Below are 13846 nucleotides of genomic sequence, written 5' to 3'. Positions count from 1 at the left end.
TGCAATGAGGGAGATTTCCAGTGACCTCTTACTCAACTTCCCTTGGCCTCAGCCAACACAAGAAAAAGAAACTGCCCCAGGCCTCTGCTGAGCAGCCCTCCTTCCTTGGAAAGGGAAGGCCCTGTCCAGTCTGCCAGAGGCACCCTCTCTCCTCCGAGCCTGTCCACGCCTTCCGAGCCCAGTGCATCTGCTGGGGGACCGAGGGCTCCCAGAGGCCCCAGAGCCCAGTGGATGGAAATGCTTCCATCCGTGATCAATAACAGGCATAATTCAGCGACTGCGGCAAGTACAAAGGAGTGTAGGTTAAATCAATATTTAGAAGCCTCAAAATTAAACTAATTAAGAACAAGTCTTAATGATTTTTACTGTCTGGGAATAAAAAAGATAAAAAGCCCACCTATATTTCACGATTCTGCCTTAGTAGCTTGTAATACTTTGGGAAGAGCAGAAGATGAAGCGAGCCCCCAGCCAGCTGCTTCTGCACTGCAGGAGAAGCAGCTCCTTGGCCTTCGCGGCACGTGGGGAAGGGGGGGGAGGGCCGAGCGCAGGTTGCCAACAGCATGTTGTAGAAGGCCGCTGGCTTGGGGTGAGCACCGTTATGGGGGGAACTATGACCTCCCACCCCCAAAAGACATATTTAAGTCCTAATTCCCGGTACCTGTGAATGTGACCTTAATCTCGAAATTGGGTCCTTGCAGGCGTCATCACGTGAAGATGAGGGTGGTCCCTCCTCCAGTGACTGGTGAGGGAAGTTTGGATGCAAAGAGGCACAGGGAGGATCCCAAGAGATGACACAGACAGAGACCGCCGCTGGCCGCCGGCCAGCATCCGAGCTGGGAGGAGGCGAGCCAGGAGCCCGCGGGGGAGTTTCAGAGGAAGCCTGGCTTTGCCGCACCTCGACTCCAGACTTCTGGCCTCCAGAACTGAGACAGTACAGTTCTGTTGTTCTGAAGCCCCCCCTCCCCCCCGGTTTGTGGGACTGTGAGATGGCAGCCTCAGCAAACCCATACAGGGTTTGGATCCTAGTGGCCGCTCTGCCATTTGCTAGCTGTGGGAGCCTGGCAAGACGCGTCACCTCTACGAGCCTCTGTCTTCTCCCCCAAAAAACAGGGATAAGACTGGTACCTCCTGTTTTGCGCAGAGACGCGGTACTCAGGAGACGGGGAACACGAATGTGAAATGTGCACTTGGAGCGTCTGTGCTGCACAAATGTCACGTAGGCTCAGCGCTGGCCTGAAGAATCTGGGAAGGGGCCCAGGCGCCGTCAGATGGGCAGGAAGCTCCTGCCAGCACTGGCCTGGCCCAAACACCCGGCAGCCCCCAGGTGTGAGATGTCTGCCTTGTTAGAGATATATCCATGAACGGTACTTTTATCGTCTTTCTCAACAGTATTTTATTTGCTGCCCACTTGGCCCTGGTTTTCTCATCTGTAAAATGAAAGTGTTGGACAACATTATTTTATAGGTATTTTCCAGCATTATTTTCTGGGCTTATTTAAGTATATATTTTAAAAGGATAGTATGTCTTAGCAGCCCGACCTCGTTCTCGTCCTTAAACATTTCTCTGAAACCCAGCACCCAGGGCAGTTCCGATGGGCGCCAGCTACGGGCCGTAGCCAGAGATCAGGAGTGTTCTGGGGCTTTATGCCCCGCTGCCCCTACTGCCTGGGTTAATGGAGGGGGACCCAAAGCACTTTTCCTCTGTCCTCCTTTGAGGGTTCCAGGCATGAAAGAACAGGAAACCACGTAGGCAGCAAATAAAATCTGTATTGATCATGAGATGGCTGGCATCCCAATCTGGCTGGCTCCCAGGACTGTTCGTCCTAAATAAACGTTCCTAATGATCCACTCGTACTCAATACCGGAGCCGTGTCTTGTTAAAGTGCGGTGGAACAGGGCGGCTGAGCATGGAGTGGCTGCCACTCTGTCGGGACCTCTTCCAGGTGTCTGGGGGCAGATAAGGTTCTCAGGTAGCTTCTCTGGATCCTGGAAGGAGCTGTGCCTTGCTGCAGGTTCTCAAACAGGGAGGCCAACCTTCCGGCCACGTGACAACCAACACTCTTCCCAGACGGTCTGAGTGTGGAGAATGAGCATCTGTTTGCACACTGCCCTCATAAGACAGGTGACGCCAGCAGCATCACCATGGTAACGGTCACCACGGTGCCATCGTGGTGGCTGCCCCACCTGCAGCCTACCATCTCCATCAGTAGCACCAGCCCCGTTGTGCCACCCTGGCTGTCATCACCATACCTGATCACCCCCACCATCTATCTCCACGTCCCAAGTGTCCTACTCATCATACGAAAATTTGTATGGTTTCATCACTGCGACTTGTACAGAATCTGAAACAGATACAGATTTTGCCTCTGGAAATACACATTAGATGGGGAGACCCTATAATGCTAGCATGAGAATGACTGGACTCACATGTCCACAGAGGTCCCCCCAAAAGAAGCATGAACATGGTTGTATGATGTACACATGGAGAGCACTGGGGGAAGGGAAGTAGACAGGGGACCTCCACATTCTGCGTGGGGGAAATACAAATGACAATCTGTTGCTTCTTATTATCCCTGCATTTTTCAACTCTGACTACACCATCAAATCATATAAGGATCTTTTATTTACTTATATATTTTTAAAGTAGCTCGATGCTAGGGAGTTCCCAAATGTGGGGGACTCACAACCCTGAGATTAAGACCTGAGCTGAGACCAAGTGTCAGATGCTTAACCAGCTAAGCCGCCCAGGTGCCCCCATATATAGGGATCTTTTAAAATATTCTGATGCCTGCATTCCACTCCAGTCCAATGAAATCAGTCTCTGGGGATATGATGCAGGCATGGTGTTAAAAGAAAAAAAAAGGGATTCCTGGGTGGCGCAGCGGTTTGGCGCTTGCCTTTGGCCCAGGGCGCGATCCTGGAGACCCGGGATCGAATCCCACATCGGGCTCCCGGTGCATGGAGCCTGCTTCTCCCTCTGCCTGTGTCTCTGCCTCTCTCTCTCTCTCTGTGCCTATCATAAATAAATAAAAATTAAAAAAAAATCTCTCTAGGATTTCTTTGTATGTAAATCTTACATCAAAAGAAAATAAAAAACCCTGTAAAACAAAATTGAACTCCATTGTCATTGATGCTGAAATATTTAGGGAGAAGTGTACTGATGTCTGCAATTTACTTTGCAATGCACCAAAAATAAGATGGATTGATGGATAGATGGCAGAGGGACGTGAGAGCAAGTCTAGGAATAGGTTAAAGGTAGAACCTAGATGGTGGGCTGTTCACTGTAAAATTCCAACTTTGCGGTATATTTCAAATTTTTCATAATAAAAAATTCCCAAGTGGTTTAAATATGAAGCCAGGACGGAGAACCACTGCATCTGATGGAAAAATCCATAAGCATGTGTGTTTTTCTTTCCTTCACCCTCCTTGTGTGAAAGAACATTACCCCCCCACAACCCTGCCCATCCCTCCGGTTCTCATCAAACCGATCAGAATCTCCCCCAGGACCTTCCAGCCCTTCCTAGGTCGGGGCACACACAGGAAGTATATTTGTGCGGTGCAGCTGGGGCAGCAGAGGTGGCTGCCTGCAGCAGGGGTGAGCAGCCCAGGACAGGCCTCACGGGGCCACCCTGAGGGCCCAGGGCTGTGCCTGGGACCCACCATGGGGCCTGCCAGTCGGCTGGCTTGGCTCTGCTCATATCCCCCCGAGTGTCCCCTTCCTAAAGCCCTGGCTCAGCATTCTTAGCAAGGATTCAGTGTTTTTCCCAAAAAAAAAAAAAAAAAAAACACAGAGTAGAGGCTATTGCAGCGTGTGTGTGTGTGTGTGTGTGTGTGCACACGCGCGCGCACCGCAGTGGGGAGGACACTGCAGGCAGGAGCTGACCCACCTCATCTGCATGCTCCTCCACAGCCCACCGCCCTGTGGCCTGTCCCCTGTCGGGGGAGTGCCATGGCAACACCGTGCCCTTTAAACACCGGAGTCTGGGCTGCCATAGCACAGCAGCATCAGGCAATTTAATTAAGGGGCTGGCAGCAGACAAACTTTGTGAGTTAAAGGCATTTTATTAAATCCCATTGTATTATGCAGCTCAGATCCCCCAGGAGCTGCAGAGCTGGGGGAGGACAGAGAATTTGCTGGGGTTTTCTTTTCTCTTCTTTGCTTTTTCTGGCCTCCCTCCTGCTTGGTGAAAGCACTCACCCAGTGTAGGGGCCCAGCCGTGACTGCCACTCCTGCCTGGCTTGGGCCTTGGCCTAGGTCTGCAGGCAGCAGTCGGGGCCCATGAGCAGCAGCACTGACCCCATGTGTCGCCATTCACAGAGCATCTTCACCAGCAGTACCTTGGGGCCAGGCCCCTGATCCTGTTCAGCATCCATCACACACACCTCATGCTGCCCGCACCAAGGTCTGTGCTTCCCAGGCATTATCTCCCTGAATCCTCCCACACCCCTGGAGTAGGACTGCTGGCATTCCCCTTTTGTAGCAAGGGAAACTGAGGCTTACAGATGCTAAGCAGATTGCCCATGATCTTGTAAGTATAATATGTGGCAGAGAAGCCAGCCCAGACAGGCTAACCACAGAGGCCATGGCTCAAAATGTGACCCCCTGCTACCTCCCAAGTCAGGGGATCTTTTCCTCTGTCACCCTGCAGAATGGGTTCCACCAGCCACCCAGCCAGGGGAACCATTCCAGGGTGAAGCTGGGTGGGAGTGGGGGTTCCAGGACGCTGACCCCTCACCCACCAGGCCTAGACTGTGTGAAGGTATCTCATGAAAGGTTACACCCAGGCCCTGGGAACTTGCCGACATGCTCAGAGGGTCCAACCACTCTTCCTGGCCACCCATGTCCATCTAGGACCCAAGATGAAGAACCCGAGGACACAGGTAAGAAACAGGTGGGAACGGAGAAGGTGTGACTTGCCCAGAAACCACAGGATACCCAATCTGCCCAAAGTGGAGCATGGCTTTGGGCCTGTCTATGGGGGCCTGACACCAAGCTCCTGCTCCTGGGATGGGGAAGGGTCCTCTGGGGTTCTGTGAGCCGCCTGAAGGACCCCATCCTGACAAAACTCTTCTCTGGTGGGCCTCCTCAGCCCCTCACCTTTGGGAGCCCCTCCTGTGTGAGCAAGCATGGGGAGTCCAACATGACCGCCAGGCAGCTCAGGAGAGGCCCATTGTCCACTAGGGCTCCAGTAGGCCCCCGGCCACCAATACCTCCTTACCCTCCCGAGTTGGTCAACCAGGTCTGAGGGGAGAGCCCAGGCTTAGGAGCTGTGCCAGCAAGGAGGAAAAAACACCTCTCCCTGTGCAGACATTCCCTGCTCCCCACCCTGGGCATGGCACCAGTGATGAGTGAGACAGGATGTCTGCCCTCCAGATCTGTCCTGGGGGGACGGTCCTCTTGAGCTGTGTCCTCAATTCTAAAATGGGTTCAGTGACATACACCCTGTACAGCTAAAGCAGATGCCAAAAACCTAGCTAATTTCACTAAGGCCCCAAAGGCCTGGCCCCTCATCTCTTACTCCTCATAACTCTATTATCCCCATTCTGCAGATGGCAAGGCTGAGACTAAAAGAAGTTAAGCCTCTTTCTCAAGGTCATAGAGTAGTAAAGGGCAAGACCCCGTGCTCTTAACAACATACATGTATGTCAACCATGCACATTGTAGGTATGTGTACATCGACATACACGTATTACATGATGATGTATTTTAATCACGGCTTTGAGATATAATTCATATACTATAAACCCACAATCACATTTTATCTGGAAAGTAAATTTGATAACTGGATTGGCCACCAGACTTAAAGATATGTTCTTGTCTGAAAGGAAGGCACAGGTTTTGCGAATGTGGGCCGTGTCGTCCTGGAAGGGGCTCCCGGGAGCTGTGGCGAGGCCTGGGCCCTCTGCCCCTCCCCGACTCTTGCTCTTCCTCCAGCACTGTCCTCTCCCTGCCCCTGCCAGACCTTAGGTTTCAACTCAGCTCCGGGGCCTCCTCTGTCTGTCCCCACTGTCTCACTCCACCTAGCAGAGACAGAGCCAAGGCTGTGGGTGCTGGTCCTGGTGACCGCTTTGAGAAGTCCCTGGAGGGGTGGCTGTGTGTGTGCAGGGCCTGCCCGGGAGGACGGAACTGGCCGCAGGGGAGGACCAAAGGGCCAGTTCAGTGGGTGCCACAGTCCCAGGAGGGCTGTCTCCCAGGAAAAAATCAGCCTCCAAAGAGTTTGGCAGTAAGAGATCTGGTCTGGGTGGCAATTCAGAGGTTCTCATCCCAGCTCTAACACTTACTGGCTTCGGGACAGTCTCACTGAACCCTGTTTCTTCTCATCTATAAAGTGGGGACAAGAATGTCCGTCTTGAATTTCAATAGGTACCATTTATTGAATGCTTACCATGTGCTGGGCCTTTTTTCTTATTTAGTGGACACAGAACCCCACCCCACCCCCCACCCCCCTGTAAGAGTGAAAGGGAAGTGGTGGCTCAGAGAAGTTAAGCAACCTGCCCAGGATCACACGGCTGGTACATGTAGAAGCTGTGGTTCAAATCCGGCACCGTGTGATGCTGAAGCCCTCAACTGGGAGGGAGCCTATGGAATGATGTGCGGGAAAGTGCTTGTGAACAGAAATCTCCAGAACAACGAAAGCAGGGGATCTTCCTGCAGACCTTCACAAAGCTCTGCTACATAGAGCTTTAGCAGCTTTCATCCAGTGAGTGAGAACGAGTGTTCTAGGGGCTCCTCACCCTTCCCTCTGCCGGAGCAGCGTGGGCTGTATACACGTGTATGTGTGTATGTGTGAACATGAGTGTACCTTGCACAAGTGCACGTGAATGTTGGGGAAGGCGGTGAGCAGAGAGGCGCATGCCCAGCTCGGTGAACCAGCTTGCAGGGGGTGAGTTTGAGGCTGTACTTTGCCAGTGCTTGCTCTCCTGGGCACAAGGCCTGGGGAGTGACAACTTGTTTTCATAGCCATTTTCCCAGGGAATTAACAGGGGAACATTCTCCTCTGTAATATGGATAAAAATAATAATAATTAACACAGCTGTAGCTTGAATTTCTCCAGTGCCTCTCTCCCCAGACCTCGAAACTCTGGGCAGACAGCAGATCTGCTGGCTTTATAGCCACACCCCAGGACCCAGGAAGCCTCAGCGTTGCCACGCTCACTGACTCCTCCAGCTGGGAGGCCAGCTCCCGTGCACATGAGACTGACCTGTCCCAGGAGGAGCCCTTTGAGTGCCATGGCAGGGCTGGGAAATGCCCTGGGCCTCCCCGCTGCATCCCCAGGTTCTGGGATCCCCCCTGTGCCCAGAAGTAGGAGAGAGGGTAAGGGAGGGAGGGAGGTGTCCGCCGTCTTTGCCCAACCTCCGAAAGCACCCCCATCAATCCCCGACTCCCCCGCACAACCTGTTCTGCCTCGCGGAAGCTGCCTTCCTGCTCCTACAGCCAGTGGGGACACGTCCAGCAGGTCTGGTCCCTGCGGAGGACAGCTGCTGGCTTCTCCGGTCGAAGCCAGGAGTCATTACACACCACATGTCTAGTTTAAACAGGTGATAAGGCAGCTTTATTAAGAGCACACATGCTTCCAGCCAGGGAGGGATGGGAGCTTCCAGGGGTGGCTGGGGGCGGGGGGGTGGGGGGGTGGCGCTTGCCTCCATGGGCTCTTCTCCAAAGCATTTTCCAGTGAATTCAATGCAGGGTGGCGCTCCAGGGCTCCGAGTGGAGTGGCGTGGCGGGAGCCTGACAGAGTTCCAGGGGCCGCTGCCTGAGTTCCAGCCGCCCCCTTCCTGACTGACTCAAGCAATTTAAATATGCAGAGACCCCAAAGCTCTCACTGGCCCAGTGGCTTCAGCCTCCCCTTACACACTCTTTCAAGCAATTACTGGACCTGAGTACCATTTCCTTTGCTTTCTTCAAATACTGCAGGACAAAGGAGGGGCCAGAAGGGGAGACACGGTTAGAAACTACGTTTATCATGAATGTGTTCCCTCAGCATCTCCAGAGAGAAAGCAACTGGATCTCTGAAGTCCACAGACGGGCTGAAGAGTGGAAGTACTTACAACTGTGTGCAAACACATGTGTGTGCGTGTGCACATGCACGCAGGGGTGATTTTTCCCGGAGAGAAGGGCCAACACTTGCATCAGATTCTCAGGGCGGGCCTAAGACCCCCATATATTAAGAAGCGCTGCTCTCTTCCTCGGTCAGTTCTGACAGTGACGGGCTGGCCAACTTTTCCATAAAGGTGACTTCCTCTTTTGGAATCCAGCACTGGATTTTGAGGGCTGGATTCCACCTGCTTGAAAGGGGGGCCTGCGATGAGTTTGAGGATGCAACGGGAGCGGAATGATGACAGCGTCTTTTGCCAGGCAGAGCGGCGGCAGCCTCTAAGCCAGAGGCAGTGATGAAGTGCCTTCCCCCTCACCTCGTTTTTCTCATTGTGACAGCTCCGTATCTACTGTTGCCTGTCACCCCTGTGACAGCCTTCTAATGATGAAGGCAGCATCAATGTCATATAAATTCCTCCAGAACCCCGGGGCTAAAAGCAGATCAGGTTCAGGAAGCCGGGAACCAAACGCTCTGCACGGCAGAGTGGAAAGAACAAAGGCTTTAGAATATGAAAGACCTGAGTTCGTATCCTACTTCTGTCTCTTATGAGTTGTGTGACTGCGAACAAATTATTTAACCTCCCCTCCGTTTCTGTACCTGTAAAATGGGAATAATACCTCATGAGGTTATCTTGAAGATTCAAGGAGGCAATGCTGCCGATCTGGCATAGTGCAGGCACGCAGAAGGAGCTCAGCAAATGAGTTCCCTTCCCCAGCAGGCACAGGTGGGCACCCACACACCTCCATCCGTCTGCTGCATCACTGTAATACCAGAGGAAGGGGGCCCTGGGGGCCTGGCTGCTTGGCAACCAGTGGATGGCAACCAGAGGCCACCTTCCCCATATTGACCCAAATCTTCTGATCCTTCATGGCTCCCTGGGGCCCCTCCTTCTCCATGAAGTGTCCCTCACAGGGCTCTGTCTTGACATCCCACAACTGCCATCTGCATGTTCTGTCTGTATCACACTCTCCTTTCCATCTCTTTCCCTGTCATGAGAGAGGTCACTGCTCCCCTTGATCAAAGGGCAGACCCCTTGGCTACTCCAGCAGTAGCTGTACCCCCAGGCCCTCCCCTCCTCTTCTCTTTCCCCAGACTCTAGAGGGACCGGCTGCTCTCTTTCTGCTTTCAGGTCTTTGAACTTGTTGTTCTGGAATGTCCCTCCATTCTCTGCTTAATTAGCCTCCAAGTTCCAGTTCAATTGTCATCTCCTTTGTGAAACATTCTCTCCCACCTCTTGTTCCCACAGCACCTACCCCAGTTTAGCAGGAGCCATGGAGTGGACATCGACCTCCATAGTCCGGGCTTCTTCAGAGCATGGGCTGGGCCTGTTCCATCCTGGCTCCCCTTCACCTTGCATTGAGTCTGGCAAGCGGTCTGCAGTCAATAAACGTGGGCAGGGGTAAAATAACAAATGGTGTGCTTGTCTATGGGTGGCAGTGGGGCCCCCTTAACCAGAGGCTTCCTGTGAAGGTGGCAGTCCCCACTCAAGGGTGGCTAGCTTGGGTCCTGCTGAACTAGGGCCTAACCCCATGTCCAGATTAGATACCTAGTCAGGTGACAATTAGAGGCTGACATGTGCATCCCATTTGGATTCCACACTTGGCTACTCCAAGCCATGAGGCAAGGGCAGAGGAACCCTGGAACCTTCTCTACCTCACACCTGCACAGGAGAGGGAGAGGATGGCAAGGGGATGAGGAAGGGGGTTGACAATCGTGAACACTGGCAGTGTTTCAAGTCTAGTTCTGAGACTGGCCTCCTTGACTCATCTCACAGATGAAGACACCGAGTGAGGCTTAGAGGTGGCTTCCTTGCCTAGAGCCATGCATGACATGGCACAGAGCTCAAATCAGAGCCAGGTTGGTTAAGCTCCAGAGTGAGTGTTCTTTTCTTTACAAGACGCTGTCTTCTGCAGAAATCATCACATAGCACCCAGACGAAACAGGACTGGGGGAAAGGCTCACACTGAAAAACTGTGTGTGCATGTGTGTGTGTGCACATATACCCGTGTCGTGTTTCTTCTTCACCGATGACAAAGACAAAGAGAATGGCTGGGGGATGGTTTGAATCAGTTGCCAAAGTGGTTTTGGACAGACCAACACGTCTGGATGTGGGTCAGAGGATTTCACACTGTCTACAAGGTAAAACTCTAAACAAGTATCCCTGTCTCCATGAGGTACAGCTATTTTAGCATAGTGGTTTTTTTCTTTTTATTATTTTAAAGACTTATTTACTTATTTTAGAGAGAGAGAGAGAACCATGGGGGTTGGGGCAGAGAGAGAGACTCTCCAGCAGACTCCCTACTAAGCACAGAATCCCATGCAGGGCTTGATCTCATGACCCTAAGATTATGACCCGAGCCAAAACCAACGCTTAACTGACTGAGCCACCCAGGCGCCCAGCATAGCGATTTCTTCCTCTAACTCCCTGACAGCCCGGAAACCTTTATCCTGCCCGTTTCTAACCCACCATGTTTGTTTACTTGCACTACTTGGCCAAAGCCTCAACGCCCAAAACGTGAAGAGGAAGTGCAGGGATGGGGGGTGGGGAGGAAGCCCTCCAGAGTGAGAAAAGTGGGGGAACTCCAGACACAAGGGTGAAAGGGGGGGGGAGGAGGGGGGGGGAAGAGCCAGAAGGAGGCTGCTTGGATTGAACCAGCCCATCTCATTAGGGACTTGAGTTGCCTTTATTTTTGATTAGAAATATGTGATTGGAAAAAATATGGGACTTACTTTATGCTTTTTGAGGTTTTCTCCCCTATGTGTGTTATTATTATATTTTTCATTTTTTTTTTAAGATTTTATTTATTTATTCATGAGAGAGAGAGAGAGAGAGAGAGACGCAGAGACACAGGCCGAGGGAGAAACAGGCTCCATGCAGGTCTCCAGGATCACACCCTGGACTGAAGGCGGCACTAGACCGCTGAGCTGCCCAGGCTGCCCCATATTTTTAGTTTTTGGTGAGAGTTCCTTTCCAAAAACCTAAACTTGTTTCCATTGAAACTGAGAGAATGTAGGGACCATAGGTGCCTGGATTAGTGCACGGCTGGGGAGCAGTAGAGCCCCTTGGGGAGAGGGTGCAGGCAAGCTCCAGAGGGCTGGAGGAGTGGGGCAGGGTAGAAGGGAGAGGGGGAAGGGACAAAGGATCAGCTGCCTAAAGAGGCTGGATGTCCTCCCGGCTTCAGGATCCAGGTGAGATTCCTGGGCAACCCCCAGCACCTGGATTCAGAGCCAGGGCCCTGCAGCGGGTGCAGATTTGACAACTTCCTGTAGGAGTGCCAACGAGGGTGGCTGGCTGGACTCCTGCCGATGTGGGAAAGGAGGTGCCTGAGAGGGTGGCCTACAGTAGCTGGAAGATTCTGCCTCCAGGTGGGAAAGGAGGCTGGAAAGGAAAGGCGAAAGGAGCCCTCAAGGAGCCAGGGGTGGCGAGGTTAACAGATTCCTTCCTTCTGGAGAGATTTCGTGCCATGTTGAATAAATAGAATACGACGCAATTGCAAAAGACACATTCTACAGTGTATTAGATGCCACCACACCGTTACCGTCTGTCAGCCGCCATCAGGGTGACTGATGACTTATCAAAGGCCACTCTGACATTTCCAAATGAGATGTTGTGATAGAGGTGCCATTCAACAGAGCCCAAAACCCAGAGAGAACCTGAATGTAAATGAGGAACATTTGTCACCTTTGTCTCACCTATTTAAAGGTTTCTTGTCTGACAACAAGGCCTTCTCCAGGGGAGAGCTCAGGAGGGAGAGGGGAAGAGAGCAGGCGAGAGGGAAGGAGGGGAGGGAAGAGCAGATCCCCATAGAGCCCACAGGAAGGGAGGGGCTGCTCCCTGAGGAAAGCAGGAAGCCAGGGGAGATGGCTCCCGACTTTATGCTGAGTCACCCTGTCCCATTTGGTGGCCCCCATGTGGTCGCCTGGCACTGGGAAATCGGCCAAACTGACACGCACCGTACCTGCAAACGCGCACCAGTTTGAGGAGATTGAACCTCTCAGCAAAGAATGCAAAATGCCTCATTAGTAAGTTATGCTGATTAAGTTTTGAAATGATAATTTTGGGCGATATATTGGGTTAAATAATGGGATTAATTTTACTTGTTACTTTTTCATGTGGCTGTGAGAATATTAAACTCACACACGTGGTTTGCATTATAGTTCTACTGAACAGCGCTAGCCTCTGACCTCTCCAAGTCCCAACTTCCTCATGTTGTCACACGTGAAATTGTGGTAGCGTGTTCTTGGGAGGTTGTTGTGAGGACTGAATCGTGTGGTATGTGGAAACCACCTGGCCTGACACCAGCTACACGGGCACAGGTGCCCCCCACCCCGTTCCTGGGGACCAGGACTGGATGCCCTTCTAGCCTCATCACCCATTAGCTGCACGCTTAGCTCTTCCGCTCTCTGTGAGAATCTGGAAAACTACGACCCTCTGTAGACCTCAGTTTTTCTCGCAGCTGTAAAAGGAAAGGATCAGGGCATGTCACTTGAGTCCTCCCCAAAGTTAGACCCTTCATATGAACTACCTGACCTCTGTAGGCCTCTTTCCTCACCTGGATCATTCTGAGGGGCAAGCAGCTGTAGTGGCTGGGTGGGAGGGGGTGCAGCATTGGTGCTCCTATGTAAATGGAGCACCCTATGTGTCCTAGGGTGACATGATGTGCTTGTGCCTTACGGCAAAGACATCACTACCCTCTGGGTTGGGGTCTGAAACCAGCCAGGGGCTGTGCTAAAGCTTCCATAGCATCTGTATGTGATGCCTGGGGCTGTGACCAGCTGAGTGAGCCCAGGTGAAGAATTCAAAGTGCTCTGATCACAGGGTATGTCTACAGAAGATGAGGGAGGCCTTAAAACCTTTAGTCAGGGACACGACAGCATTGCCTTATCCCTGGGGAAAGAAATATCCTTCCTACGGAGATCTCTCTGCTCCCAGCTGCCACCCCCAGCTCCCAGCTGCCACCCCCGTCCTGTGGTTCCGACTCCTCAGCCAGTGCACTGGGGACGCAGGGACTGTCAGGATCACCAGGGGCGACCGAGGCAGGATGCAAGTGCTGACAACAATCTGAAAATCCAGGGTCAGCCAGTCCTTGAGGCCTCTGACAAGGCCAGAGCTGGGAGCTGATGGATTCTCTCTCTGATCCTAAATGCTAAAGCCTTAAATAGCAAGAGACAAGACCTCTGCTTGGTGGACCCAGACCAAGTTGCAGAGGGTGGTCCATGGTGCCCCTGAGCCACAGCCATCCAGCCAGAGTGCCCGTTAATCATGAAGATTCCTGGAATCTACCCAGACTCCCAGCATTGGACTCTCTGAAGTCAGACCCAGAAACCTGGGTGCCTAACACACTCTGGAGGTGGTCTCTGATAGCCACAGAGGGAGAGGCCAGGTCTACTGACTCTGAGGAGGACAGGACGCTTCCCTCCCATCCCCAGTGGGACACCCACTTCTCCATGAGGCCAGCTTCCTCACCATTGACCCCCTCAGCAGCTGGGCATGAGATGTTTGAGCAGAAGTGAAAGACCAGGTATGTGTTATGAGGGGAGGGAAAGCTGAGGGTGGTGACTGCAATGCTTGGATGCTTGGAGGTAACAGCTCAAGCTGCAGCAACAGGCGTTACCGTAACCATAACGTCCCACCAGGAGGAGGTAACTGCACTGGAGTGGCTAGTTTCTCTTCCTTAGAGACAAGGGACAGGCAAATGATCATGGGTTCTAAGCTCCCTCTGAGGGGACCAGGTGGACCCAACCTCCCAG

At 52.5% G+C, this 13846-nt stretch overlaps 1 protein-coding gene across 19 annotated transcripts in view; it reads right to left on the bottom strand.

Annotated features, from left to right (window-relative positions):
* Positions 1-13846, bottom strand: part of LRRN2 (leucine rich repeat neuronal 2) — a 64535-nt gene that overhangs the window by 17356 nt on the left and 33333 nt on the right. For 6 of the 19 annotated variants that reach the window (XM_072814463.1, XM_072814466.1, XM_072814465.1 and 3 more), the window contains one exon: positions 9349-9469. The exons of 3 other annotated variants lie outside the window; for them this stretch is intronic. The gene's annotated coding sequence lies outside the window, so the exon portion shown is untranslated. Of the gene's footprint in view, positions 1-7604; positions 8693-8712; positions 8881-9348; positions 9470-13846 lie in introns of those variants that run through there. 10 more of the 19 variants (XR_012025752.1, XR_012025753.1, XR_012025756.1 and 7 more) reach the window with 6 other exon arrangements.

Source organism: Canis lupus, chromosome 38, assembly GCF_048164855.1.
Source record: "Canis lupus baileyi chromosome 38, mCanLup2.hap1, whole genome shotgun sequence".
Taxonomy (NCBI): Eukaryota; Metazoa; Chordata; class Mammalia; order Carnivora; family Canidae; genus Canis; species Canis lupus.
This window is presented reverse-complemented; position numbering and strand designations above follow the sequence as displayed.